Source organism: Polistes canadensis, unplaced genomic scaffold, assembly GCF_001313835.1.
Source record: "Polistes canadensis isolate GaletaPanama2010 unplaced genomic scaffold, ASM131383v1 scaffold_207, whole genome shotgun sequence".
Classification (NCBI taxonomy): Eukaryota; Metazoa; Arthropoda; class Insecta; order Hymenoptera; family Vespidae; genus Polistes; species Polistes canadensis.
This window is the reverse complement of record NW_014569754.1, coordinates 180,960-195,324: the sequence shown is the minus strand read 5'-3', so window position 1 is coordinate 195,324 and position 14,365 is coordinate 180,960. Positions and strand designations below refer to the sequence as shown.

The 14,365-nt window shown below is 37.0% G+C and overlaps 1 long non-coding RNA gene across 2 annotated transcripts in view; it reads right to left on the bottom strand.

Annotated features, from left to right (window-relative positions):
• Positions 1–14,365, bottom strand: part of LOC106789912 — a 165,732-nt gene that overhangs the window by 56,242 nt on the left and 95,125 nt on the right. For both annotated transcript variants that reach the window (XR_001382038.1, XR_001382037.1), the window contains exon 3: positions 13,384–13,608. This is a non-coding gene — a long non-coding RNA (uncharacterized LOC106789912). The remainder of the gene's footprint in view (positions 1–13,383; positions 13,609–14,365) is intronic.

Sequence of the window (14,365 nt, the reverse complement as noted above, 5' to 3'; positions counted from 1 at the left end):
TGTATTCATTTGCATAGCAACACAACACGTACACGTATACGCGAAATAAATTTGATATTTTTTTTAATATCGTTTTTAATTTGTTGGTGTTTGAAAAAGACTGACAATGGAAACAGCAACGTAGTACACTGGACAATCGCAGAATAATCTTTTTGTTGGTAGTAGAGAAATAATCGGGATCGATGAAACAAATCAAAATTAAGTGATTTAACGTTACCAGTAAAAAATTAATAAAATATATTCGTGAAAAGATAGTTGAAATTGTTTTTTAACGTTAAGTAACAGGAAAAGTAGAATAAGAGAAAAGATAAAAAATAAAGGAAAAGTAGAAACCATATCGTGACTCATTGTGGATCAGAAACCTACTTGCTAACAAAAGAAACGTTGAATTAGAAGGTGGGAGAAGACTTTGTACGCAAATAATGGCGAGTTTTTCATCGCTTCAGGCAGCCCTATCTTTTGCGACACCGATTCTTCTTTCTCTCTCTCTCTCTCTCTCTCTCTCTCTCTCTCTCTCTCTCTCTCTCTCTCTCTCTCTCTCTCTTGAGCTAACTCCTTCTCTTTACGCGACTTTTACGCGTGCATAGATTACAGCCAGAAGTGAAGAAAAGCGGGAAGATATTAGCGCGTATTGGAATATTTCATTCTTTTTTTTCTTTTACTTCTTTTTTTTTGTAATTTTCTTTCGACGACATTTCGTACAAATTTTTAATAGCGAGTATAATAAAACAAAAAAGATCGAGAGAGACAAAAAAAGAAAGAAATAAAATTTCATTTTACTGGTACAACGAGATTGATTTCCTAATCGATATTGCTATTCTCTCTTCCTTCTGTCTCTCTCTCTCTCTCTTTCATTTTATTCGTTTATCTATGACACGCGAGAATCGTCGTCGTAGAATAAAAAGTTATTTTTTCCTAAATTCAGAGAAATAAAGCAAAGGTAGATTTCTTCGAAAAAGGTAAAAAGGCAAAATATATATACAAAAGAATAGCTTACTCAGAAAGAGAAGTTGCAGGAACGGATGAAAGGGGGAGGAAGGAAAATCGGATTATACGTCTACGGTTATTTAGACTTTTGCCAAAGAGTCGAGAAGGGTGTTACACCAACCGGAAATAATTAGATCAGTCCAAGCTATATTAATAATCGTATTTTGAAAACAATACACATTTTTCCTGCTATCTTCGGAGTCAGAGCTTTTGCAAGTTCTTTGAAGTAACAGAAAATAAAAAGAAAAGGGTGAGGTAGGGGTTGATATTAAATTCTAGAGATTATTAAATTGATGAATATATTATATATGGATGAATAATGGTCTACCAATAGAGTAACTTAAGCTATCCCTTATTTAATATATCATCGTTAAGTTATTTTCGTTCAGAGGAAGGTGGCGAGCGAAGGGGGGAGGGGGATGATGAGGGGTAGAACAGCCGTCGAGAAATCGTCCTTTTAAAAAGAAACTTCTTCTCGAAGTCTATGAGAAAGTGTGCACGCGTTACATAGCGTTAAAGCGCTAAACTTTTTTAAAACTCGTACATTATTAGGAAGAAGGAGAGAGAAAAATATTTACTGGGTCTAGAGCGTTTAAAGACGAGAGTTGCCGCTGTTTTGTAACTTCCTCCGTTTGTATACGAGGCGCAAACAACGAAAGAGCAACCGTAAAATCGTTCTATAATTCTTCGTTAACGTTGTTTTGTTTCACTTTCAGAGAACGTTATTCAGAAAGAGAAAAAGAGAGAGAAAGAGAGACAGAGAGGGGAGTTCGGCAAGTTCGTAAAAGCGCCCGAAGCAATGAAGTAAACGAACGAGAAGAGTGGTGCATGGAGAAGGAGAAGGAAGAGGAGGAGGAGGAGGAGGAGGATAAAGAGGTAGTGATGAAGGAGGAAGTGGAAGAGCAAAAGACGAGGAAGTGAAGGGAAAAGGGGATGGGTGGTAGGTTCGGCTAAGAAGCAACAAAGTACCGTAATTCAATAATCGACGCTATCCACCGCCGCGTAAAGTACGTTAATCCGATACTTCGTCTCCACGGAAGTAATTGAGAACGGATTCTGAAAGTTTTGGCTAGAATACAGGGGAGGAGAGAGAGAGAGAGAGAGAGAGAAAGAGAGAGAATGAAAGAGTAAGTATCTTAAAGGAGAATTGATTCACGCTTGTCCAGCTGTTTGTTTTTCTCCTCGTCAGTCTAAATATCGACTCGTACTACTTGTTTATAATCAAATTTACAAATATAATCATCTCTTAATTGGTATTATTTCGAGAATCGAAAGTATTTGTATAGGAGAAGAATTGATTCGATTAAGGCAAACTACCTTATGGAGAAATTAGAATCTAACAATAAGTGAAATTGTGATTAAAGCGAAGGAAACGGACATAGAGAATGGGGTTTCCGGTACTCGACTAAACCGCTTGTGCTACATTAATGTCCTATGAGCTTGCTTGAATCTCACTGGTTCTCTCTCTCTCTCTCTCTCCCTTTCTCTTTTGAAGATACTAAAGCATCGTAGATAGCAGATGACGCTCTTGGGATGTACCGGGATGTTAATTTAGCTATTACTTATACTATCCAGCAACAGAGAGCTACACCTGAGAGAAGTTTGATCGCCCCTCGTAAGGTCGACAAAGTTACATCTCCGTGGCTTCAAACGGAAGTGCATCTCTCTCTCTCTCTCTCTCTCTCTCTCTCTCTCACTTCTCGTTTCCTTTCTTCCTTCCTACTATCCATCCTTCCTTCCTTCCTCCCTTCCTTCCTTCTTGTATACCTCTTTGCCTACTTGCTTGCTTGCTAGTTTGCCTCGTTACTTACTTCCCTGCTTGCCAGCATGCCTTTCCTATGGGCGCGAATATACGATCGATTTCTCGTTACTTGTCCTTAACATACAATCCCCTTGTAATCCTGTATCAGTGGGTAAGACACGTCGTGATTCTCAACGTAAATCGGGCCAGCTTTTCACGAGTACCGAAGCTCAAACAGCTCTTCGTTCATCTAACAATGTTAAATCCACATAGTAAACGCATCTTTCCTTTCAAGTTTTATTGCATCAAGAATTTATAGTAAGTCGGCTTTATAATGCATGATTATTAAGAATTTATACCTAATCATTCGCCTACTTTTATCACATGCTGGCTTTCAAAGTAATCTTTTCATTATTTTCTCAGTAAGTCTCTTGTATTATTTGCGAAATGAATTTAAGGAATTTTTTAAGTGTAACATTTTATATATTGTCTTTCTTTTTCAACTACTCTAACACCATTACCATAACTACTGTCATTATTTCTATTATTATCATCATTATAATTGAAATTGTTAAATCCGATTATCTCTTTGATTTCACCCCCCAGATTTCCCTTATCACGTCCTATGCTTTTTTTACCCACATTAACTTTATAAATTTTAATTTTCTTTTCCCAACAAGTGATTCTGCATAATATTATATGCACTAAATCTACACTTGATTAAAAAATTTCTTTTATCACTATTTGGACACAATTACGCATAAATAGATACAGCGCGAGTTTCTCCAAAATTGAGTATTTGCTGTCATCTTTTTAAAAAAACATTTTTACTACCTTGTAAGTAATTAATTATATCAATGTCAATTCGTATAAATTAATAATTAATTAAAAGATCAATCGCGATTATTTGGTATTGCAATGATAAATGAAATACAAATTGGTTCATAATGAAAAACGAACAAACTATTCACTTGGTCTGTTAATGCATAATACGATCGATCCATTGAAATACTTGATGAAAATCAAATATATTCACACATTTCGTCATACACAATTTTCCAGTTATTTACAATGTTCAAAGAAGATGAGTTCAAATTACTCTCAAACCAGGCACATTAACTTGAGTCATAAAAATCGTGTTCACGCGTAACAACGTAAGCATTAAGTTACTTATAGTTATTTCGAGAATTTTATTCGTCGTCAACGATCGAGAATACTATCTTCGTTTACGGTGTTCTCAAACGACGTAGTCAAAGACACAAACTCGTTTCACGTTCGTCCCTTCGTTCCTTCATTTGATCGAACGATCGATGGATCGATCGATGGATCGATCGAGAGTATTTTCCTCTTTTTTCAACAAGCTTCTCGTTGCAAGGATACGAGATTGTAGTGGAGGAGGTGTTCAAAAACGTAACGAAAGATTCTTCCGACGTTGATGGTATAACGTCGAAACCGAGTCAGGAAAGAATCGGAAGTGTTCAAGTGGAAAAGGAAGATCGAAAAAGAAGTAACTGGTAAGGGAAGGTTAGAAAGTTCGATTGACCTCTCCCTTTTTCTTCGTTATAATGTGGGTGTATGACGTTAACGAGTGTCCTCGAAGGACTCGACGAAAACTCTGACGAGAACATTTTTCTATCCATCTATCGTCGATAGAATGTAACGGGATGGGCAACTTTACTACGATCATGAAAATTATCTATAATATTTTGAGGAAAATTTTCAATGTTCTCTAATACCACACAAAATAATATTTCAAAATTATATTATTAAATATTAAAAAATACAATTTTTAATAATCAAAAATTTAATAGTTAGTTAATTATGGGTTAAAAGATCCATTTTTAAAGAAATATTTGTACAAAATCTACACAATAATTAATCTTTAATTTGTTTTTATTCAATTCGACAGTTATATTGATAAACTATTCTAATATTCGTACAAATTATACTATTATATATTATTCATATAAAAGTTTAGGGAAACATGTCAATGAAACCTAATATTGTCTCGCGAGCTACAGTTTAACCATCATTGAAGTAATCCCTCGTTTTCAAATATCAACCTGAAATGAAATAGAAGACCTTGCTACATCGGGTCGAAACATCTTTGTTAAAGAAACACAGAAATCCCAATTAAAATCTCATAGAATAATATATTCTTATCTATTTATCGAAATCAGTACGTATAAAATAAACATTTCAAAAAAGAAAAAAAAAAGAAGCTTACTCCCTTTAGTCGTCGTATTATTTTTCTTCTCTTCGTCTTTCTCTCTATTTTCTTCTTTAGAAAAGCTTCCGTTTTCGAGCGATCTGCGAGCTCGGAGACACAGAGGATTACCCTTATACGGTATGGGGTGAGCCGAGAGACGTGGAACTCGACAGAAAAAAAAGGGAGAAAGAAGGAAGAAAAGCTGGCCGTTGATCCAGGATGGTGAAAGAAAGGGAAGCAACCCGTCGGATATATTTTTCGGATTATCCCTTCGGTCGACGAGGGATATTACGAGAAGGGATGATGGGACGTAGGACGAGTCGGATATTTCCGAACACACGCGCATGCTCGCGCCTGTTCGATGAGATTAATCGGACGCGAATCGCTTATGTTCTCGCGGAAAGGAAAGCGAATTAAATTACGAACGCATTAGCAGATGAGATATGCCATTACCCTTTGGATATAAACGAAGTTAGGCGTTCTCACAGTTTTCGCGTCCTCGTTGTCGTCCTTCTCCACCTCCTCCTCCACCTCCTCCTCCTCCTCTTGGACAACCGGAATTACACGGTGAGAAAACTATTAGCGGAATTGGTGGCTCGCCGTAAAACTCGTTTATCATTTTCACTTAGTTCGAACGTGCGAGTGTATTTCACTCGGTAACTCTATAGTTACACATGTAAAATTCACTAACTTTCACAAGCGTTCATTTTAAAGCAGGTACTTTACATTCGAATATATATGCATTTGTGTAGGTACGTGCGTACTACTAAATTCATTCTATTCCAAAAGAGAAAAAGAGAAAATCGATATGACGATGAATCGAAAAAGGAGAAGACACATTCGTAAATTTCTTCTTAGAAGAGGGAAGAAGAAGAAGAAGAAAAAAGGACGATCGTTGAGAGGAAGTAACGGTTGGCATCGTTTCCTTGAAACGGATCGAAGGCCAAACGATAAACCACGTTCGACCTTTCCACCTGACACCGTGGTGCGATAAAGAGTTCCGTAATGTGCTGGTAGGTACACGGAAACATCGAGGGTTGAACGAGAATAGCGACGGGAGTTTGTTGAAGCTTTGGGAAAGAAAAGGAAGTCGAACGACGAGAAAGAGAAACATGGAAGATGGAGGAAGATGGAAACAGAAAAAGAGAGAGAGAGAGAGAGAGAGAGAGAGAGAGAAAGAGGTGCAGTAGGAAGAGAGAAATGTCGAGCTCTGGTAGCTCGATCGGTAGCAGCGAGATCAGGAAGAGGAGGGTGAGTCGGCCTCAGGGTAGGTGGGAAATGAGACTCATCTGCATCCGGTAACATTGTTTCCGTTCTCCCCCATCCTAAAAGGGGAAACTTTCCGTCATGATGCGAGAGGAGTGGGTTAGAAAGCGTAGCCTATTTTAGAACAGGTGAGGACAGGAAACGAATCTGCAGCCGCTGTTCAGGAAGCTGCGGAAACCGTTCTTGATAATTGGCCCGGAGTTGTCGAAAATTTTCGAGAAGCACGTTCGCCATCGGGATAATACGCCGTGCGCAGTTTCATAGGTGTAGACGTGTTCCTTCGAGGAATTTACCTGGATTCTTTGTCTTTCTCTCTCTCTCTTTCTCTCTCTCTCTCCTCTCTCTCTCTTTCGTTCTTTCACTTTAATTAACCAAGAGAGAAGAAGTATTTAACACGTAGATTAGGTGTCTTTCATCGATTCACCTAGTTATTTCTTACATTAGTCTGTTCTTATTAACTTTAAGCTTCGGATTTTCTTTCGAGTAATTTTATTCCTAATATTTATTTTATTATTTTAAATTTTAAATTGTATATAAAAAAGGTTTTATTCTTTCTTCGTTGAAACGAGTGACGTGTAAATTACGAAACGCAGTGACAATGTTAAAATCGATTCTTTTGATAATTTCTTGTTGGTTCGTTTGGTAATACTTGCTTTCGAAGCTTCCGGCTATCTTTCGTAGAATGAAACTTCAAAGGAGAGAAGTTAGCTCGGTAGTTTAGTTTCTCCTGTTTTTTAACAAACGAGAATATTGACCTCTTCGTTTGAGTCTAGATTATCGATTAGGATCTAGACGATGGGTGAAATGTAAATGGGTTTCCTACATTTCATTACAATTTAACTGGAAAGCAGTTCCCTCGGCGCCGTCGAAGAACCTTCAAGATCCTCTTCAACGTCTTTGTCGGTACCCATAGCGAATTCATTAAATTTGCATACGATAGGAAGCTCGATACACGGCAAATGGAACAAAAATTTCTTCATAACATTGCCCCTATCGATTACAAAAATTCTATGAGATATCCTAAACTCTTCCAAAATTTATAATTTAAAATACCAACATATTATTTAAATATAATCTTTTTATTTTTCAAGTTATCCCCACGATTATCGTTCTTTAAAAAGATTGCTGAAACATTTAAAGTTTAAAAGGTTTGCTTTTCACGTAGAAAAGTAATATCTCAACGTAATTAACGATTTAACGATCCAAATCTGGGAAATTATTAAAGGTTTTGTAGATGAAAAGGACTTTTGGGGTCCATTAAGCGACCATTGCACCAAATGGATTTCATCAAATTTATTGCAACTTAAGTAAGATGTTTTTCGTTCTTTGATTAATTCCCTAGGTGAGTCTTGAACTCTCTTGTTTCTTGGTCAATTCTCTTGGCGACTACTTTCTCATTGATTTTCAAGACTCCGAACAGCAATTCACTCGATCGACTTCTTGATGGGAGTTCACGATGCAACTTTTAGCACGTTTTAGAATCGAAAAAGGAAAGAAGTAAGAACGGGAGAAAAAAAAGAGAAAGAAAAGAAGGAAAACAGATGTTATTTAATTTAGTAAAAGCCAAGAGTATCTCATAGTCATCGTACGAGACTGTAGTATCATCGTTATCATAAATTGAATATATTTTCGCAGCTAGGTAAATAGATATATCTATTCATATTATACCTTGGCATCTGAATAATCTCAAAACATGATTATGCTTCGTAATGCATGCATGCCTAGGAACGTGATCGTGCTTCGTAATGCACGCGTGAGTAATCAATATTTCATTATCGCTACCCTTTTCTTCATCCGAAGGCCAAAATCAAACTGATGTATCGGCAGGATTTATGTTCACCAAGAGAGAATACCGTTTGTATCATTAATCAGTACTTCGTTTCGGTTAGCAATCTGCTGATTTTAAGGTACGAGTATATCGAAGAAAAACCTTTCAGCGAGAGAGAGAGAGAGAGAGAGAGAGAAAGAGAGAGAGAATAAAGGAGATAAACAAGGATGGTATATCTTAAGTGAAAAGAGAGAAGAAAAATTCTCGAGAAGAAGATTCCTCTTCTCTTCTGTTCTTTCTCTTCACCCTTCCTCCCTTCACCCTTCTTTATAACATCCCTCGTGGACCTTTTGGATTAATCGCGAGACGTCTCGAATGGGCTTCTTACTATGTCCTACTCTCCTTTTTCGAGACACCTACCCCGTTGCGGCGTTACAAATGGTATGGTTTTTAAAGCGTCTGCCGTGAGACGGTTAACAAATGTTCAAAGATCGTCGACGTTTTTAAAAGGTACAAGTTCCTTCATTGGTATACTTTTCAAGCTCGTCTCGTTAATCGATTTCTCTTTTTTCTAGCGATTATTAATCGATTTGTTAAAACTCGAACAAAATTATTCTTTCACCAGTTCTATCTATTTGCTAACCAAAGTTCAATATTTTTTGGTTAATATTTAGACAGAATATAGGCAATTGTTTGTTCTCGTATATTTAATATTAACCAATAAGTCCGTGCAGTTTTCGATCCAATAAATATCTACGTCATTTCTCAAGAACATAAGATGATTCTTAATTAATTTTTTGTATAGTTAATTAGACGGGTATAATAGTATTAAATCGGGATTAGTTTTTCCAAATGAGAGTGAAGAAATATATACGAATTATACATGGACAGTAGTAGAATAACGGAGAAGAAGCAAAGAAGAAGGGATCAGCTGGGATTGGAGAAAAGGGTAAGAGGTGGGGGTAGACGGAGGTAGGAAATGCAGGTGTAAATCCTCGTGAGGTTCTCGTATCGGTGCATATCCGGAGTAGGAAGCACTGAAAGGGTTCAGCTTTTAAAATTAAACGTCCTTCCGGTACTATAATGGTGTACTTTGTTAAATAAAGTGAGAAATTGATGAAGAGAAATAAGTTATATAATTTTAAAAATGATTTATTTAACAAGTAGAGTATTTGCATCGATCTAACATTTTCCTTGATTTTATAAACAAGGATTATTCACTAATTTCAATTTCAATGATGTACCTGTTCGTATTGTTCGAGGAAAAACTCGAGTCAGTCGATAGAAAGTTAAATAAGCTTCAGCCATGAAAGCTTTCTCTTACGAACTTATGTTAATCTTGGTCCTATAGTATTTCTCGATCAAGTTTAATGTTGTTGCATCGCGGAAGAGTCTGCGATGCTTCAGGTAATTTATTATACAGGATGACTTACAAGCATGCTGCCAAACTTCAAGAGCTTGTTCCAGAGAATATAGCGAACAAAAAGTATTATGCTAAATCGTCGAACTCTCGTTAGGAAGTTATAACTCGGTATTCGAAGATAGAGAGAGAGAGAGAGAGAGAGAGAGAGAGAGAGAGAGAGAGAGAGAAAGAAAGAGAGAGAGAGAGAGAAAGAGAGAGAGAGAGAAAGCTTGAATAAACAAAACCCATTCTTGACTTCTCTTGCCTCGTTCCGCGCTGGATGAAGCTCTGTATTCAGTATCAAATACGTTTTTCTATATGAAAGTTCCCTCTCTTTCTTTAATAGGCATACGTCATGTACGCATTTTCTTTCTCTATTCCTTACATCACTCAGTCCTAATTCTCTAGAACTCACATAGACTACTTATCTTACAATTAGACTGTAGATCTTAAAGATCTTTCTTATCGTTCAATTTAACAACTCTTTTAACAATTCTATAAACATAACTTTAAGATATATTAAAATAATATTCATAATTCGGTATAATTGGAAATACAATTTAGTAATAATAATTGTAAGAGAAGACGAGAAGAATCGTATAATAAAATAATATTATATTTCTGGGAAATATAAGAATAACAAGCTATGTTTGCAAAAATTGCAAATGAATTCGCATTAGTTTTACATAACCGCATTCAATTTTTATTCCCAGTAAGCGCACTTACGGGACTGTTTCTGGGAGAGCTTGGCAACAGGCACAGGAATCGTCCGAAACAAATAAAAGACGTGGCAACGCCTTGTAACGACTCCAGTGCTAGTTTGCATGTAAAGTGCGGTGTATCTCCTTGTCGCAATAATTTTGTGTTCTACTTTGGAGAATGTGCAGGGATTTCAACAAAACATACCACGAGATAGAAAAAGAGAGAGAGAGAGAGAGAGAGAGAGAAAAAGAGTGTGAGAGAGGACGAGACGAGTATACTTCACCTCGCGAAGCACCAGTTATTTTTCAATGGAATTCTTTTTCTAAATATATTGGAAAATATTTCGAGGAAAAATAAAAATGTTTTTTTTTATTTCTCTTCAGGCAGCCTCGTCACGGTTTGTTTTATTTTCGGCGTAGTGGTATCAGCTGCAGTGAAATCATTAGAATGTTAATACGCGAATATTACCTAGCTTTTTATATTTCTTCATTTGATTATATTCAAATAATATTTCGCGTTATTATTTTATTTCGATTAATTTATGGTATCGTCACACACTCGTTATTTAAATAACGTAGAAATATTTTTTAACGAGCACGTTTCGTCCAATTCTACTCGTATTTGATTTTTAAGCAGTTATTTTTAATTCTTTTTTTTTTATTTTCCTTCTTTCTTTTTATTCGTTTTCTATCTCTCTCTCTTTCTCTCTCTCTTTACTTTTTTTTGTAGAAACGTGCTTGTGGCAAGATCTAAATTTTATCCGGGGAACTTTTATTCATGGTAGAGAGCATCACCCTTTTCGTCCGCCTTCTTGCGGTTGAATGAGCCAAGAGATGAAATGAGAGGAAGATATTTATGGTTAGACTGTGCTCGTGGTTCAATTCTAACGCGTATGATTTTCTACGATCCGAACGAACCGTACAGAAGATAATTTCAATGCGAAAACCTATCTCAAATTCTTTCACCTTTCTCCCACCCTTTCATCTCAACGCCTATACCCGTAATGTAGCAGCCCTAGGTTGCCAAGGGAATTCGTTTCTCATCGTTCGGGGGGGGGGGAGAGTTTCTCTGAAGCACTAGTTTCAATTTTTTCATCTTTCCTTCTGTTGTCTCATTTCTCTCTCTCTCCCTCTTTCATTCGTTCTCTCCCCGCGTGCCTTTTACATTTCACGTATCCGTAGGCGTCTGTCCGCTATCGTAAATATTGGATATCCATTATGAAATATTGGCTGATATCGGATATTCGACGTGGACCGATATAGGTCAGCTGATACCGGATAGCTAACTCGCGTCCGATGATATCTTCTAGTTGAACTATCCAATTCAAAAAAGGAAAGAAAGGAAAAAAATCATATCGATAGTTGGTGTAAAGTAGTTACATCTTCGATAATTTTGCCCTGCACGCTTATTTACGATATAATTCAAATTTGATATTAAATTATTGAATCGATTGATATAAAGGTTACTCTGTGTATAAATGAAAACGTACGTATGAAATCATGGCAATATCGAACTGTAATAGAATTTCTTCAGATTCGATGATCATGGATATTCGACCTATCGAAAAAGAGAAATCGTGTTCGAGTATATCGAGTTTCGTTCTATCAAACAAACATGTAAAGTGTATACATACAATCAGAGAAGATAGTGGAAGGAAATACCAACAACGAGTAAAAGGGGAATGAAAGAAACAATACTTTTGATCCCGTAGGAAAAAGATCTTCGACTCGAAAGGAGGAGCAAGGACAACGAAATATGCTTCGTTCTAGGATAGTGCTTATGGTGGTGGTGGTGGAACGTTTCGTTGGGCAACAATGCTTTGCGGTAACAATACGCAAACAAATGATTCTGCCGTACCGGTCGTAATTACTGGAGGCGCGCAGGACGTCGTTCATCCTTCTCTCCCATTCTCTCTCTCTCTCTCTCTCTCTCTCTCTCTTTTCTTTACTCTCTCACTCGCTCCCGTTATGTTCGTCCATCCATCCATCCACCCAACCAACCAACCAACCAACCAACCAACCATCCATCCATCCATCCATCCATCCTTCTATCCATCTATCCATCCATCCTTCTATCCATCTATCCATCCAAACATCTATCCAATCACGTTTTTTGTCATGATTTCGTTCGATATACCATCTCCTCTTCCCCTCTTTCTGAACCACACCTTCTCTTCCTTTCTCTCTTTTCGTAGCCCGTTAAATCAATGCATTTTCACAACCACGATCGATCCAGCCCTATCCACAAACTCTCCTTCCCCTATTTCTCTGTCTTTCACTTCACCAACCGATTGAAAATTTCAAACAGAGAAAAAGAGAGAGAGAGAGAGAGAGAGCAACGATCCTGTTCGTTCTTTCAATGAGTCCTCCTCGTTGTCCTCGTTCCCTTGGCATCGTTCTAGCACGCCTAATTAACAGATTCTCCGGTGAACACTAGATCGACTGAGATTTATCCTCGTCTACTTTTGAACGTTGGTTTTACGTGTACTATGTTTTTTCTTTTCTTCTTTTTTCTTTTTTAAATGAAAAATCGGGAAACTGAAAATGATAGTTTAATCCAAACATCGGCGTATAATAATCTCATAAACTAGAAACCCCCAGAGGGATGAAATACACAAGTTAGTATACACGTAAGTTTGAAACTATCTCCAAATATTCCTTTACACATTTAGGCGAATGTCTACACGTATACTTACATATACTTTATCTCTCCTTCTATATTCCCCGATTCTAATCACAGTTCACGCCTTTTGATTCCAACGGTAGACCGAAAGGCAGACGCGAGCTTACACGGCTTATAAGCTGTAAGAGACGGCTTAATAACGGTGGCACACGTGCAGCTTCTCTCTTAGGATACGTCGTGCACGTGCACGCGTGGAATTAAGGCGAAGAACGAAGGAGGGTGGGTGGGGTTGCACACGGGTTGGGTAAATGTGGGCTGGAATGGGCTGGATCGAAGGATACGTAAAAGATAACTTTCCCCTCTCTCTCCTTTCTCTCTCTCTCTCTTCGCGATAGTACTATAGAGTTCTCTAACAGATAAGTGCATGTGTGCTATCTTTAAGCATCTATGTGTATATGTTTGTATGTGTCTTCGGGGTGGTTGTAAGAAGAAGATACGTAGACGTAACTACGACGCCTGACATCGGGCCAATATTGAAGCAATAATCTTGCTTTCTTCCTCTTTCTCAGGAGCCGGCACACTTGCCTGCCGCACTACACGAAGATATTAAACTTACGTGCTTCGGATGTATATTCACATATACGTAGATACCTAGAAGGGAAAAGTGTGCTGCTGCCCTTACATACCTTTGTACCTTCGGGTCTTCGTTAAATAGCCTCGAGAGACGATGTCCTCGTTTTTATTTCTTCTTTCTTTCTTCCTTCCTTCCTTCTTTTCTTCCTTCCTTCCTTCCTTCCTTCCTTTTCTTTCTTTCCTTCTTTTTATTCTTTATTTCTTTCTTACTTTCTTTCTTTCTTTTCGTTTTCCTTCTTCGACAACTCACGCCTTCTTCGTCGCGGTTATTGTCACGTCTGAAATATCGATAAATGTTTTATAATAATCGTATCGGATATTAAGAAATTTTTGGAAAAGAGACGAAGATTCATGAATTAAAAGTCGTATTTAGTAAATATGAGAGTATAAACCAAACGAAGGAGTAAATTTGTTTACCCGGTGTAATTTTCCCTTTCGACTCGTATACTTCTCATATTTCGCAAAGTACTGCCACCATTACGAGTATTCTCCAAGTAGGAAAATGTAGCAAGATAATTACGAGAAAAGGATGCTATATTTCGAATAAACATCTCTCTGTATCTTTGTATATTACGTCGAGCGCTTAGATTCACTAGTGCAAATGTTTTAAGATTAAAAGAGAAAAAGAGAGAGATAGAGAAAAGTAAATTTGAAAGACAATGAACTTTTGACTATCTCGCGCATAATAATATAACCATAATAACAATAATAATAATTATTATTATTATTAATCTATTTTTGTGTATTACAATTGACGTAATTTATGTTTTACATCGAAATGATTTATGAATACATTTTTATTATATTTTTGACAATCCATTTTTCAAACAGTGTTTTTTGAAAAACAAAGGGGCAAAAAGGTTTTAGCCGTTTAAAAATTCGATGCAATATATGTGTGGTATCGTTCGACGTTCATCGTCGAATTCCGTTTGGTAAATAAAGAACAACGATGGGACGAGTTTTAGCCAGAGATACGATTTTGGACGCGGTAAACCGATGGTAAAACTCCCACGTTTTACAAACTGCTACGCTTTT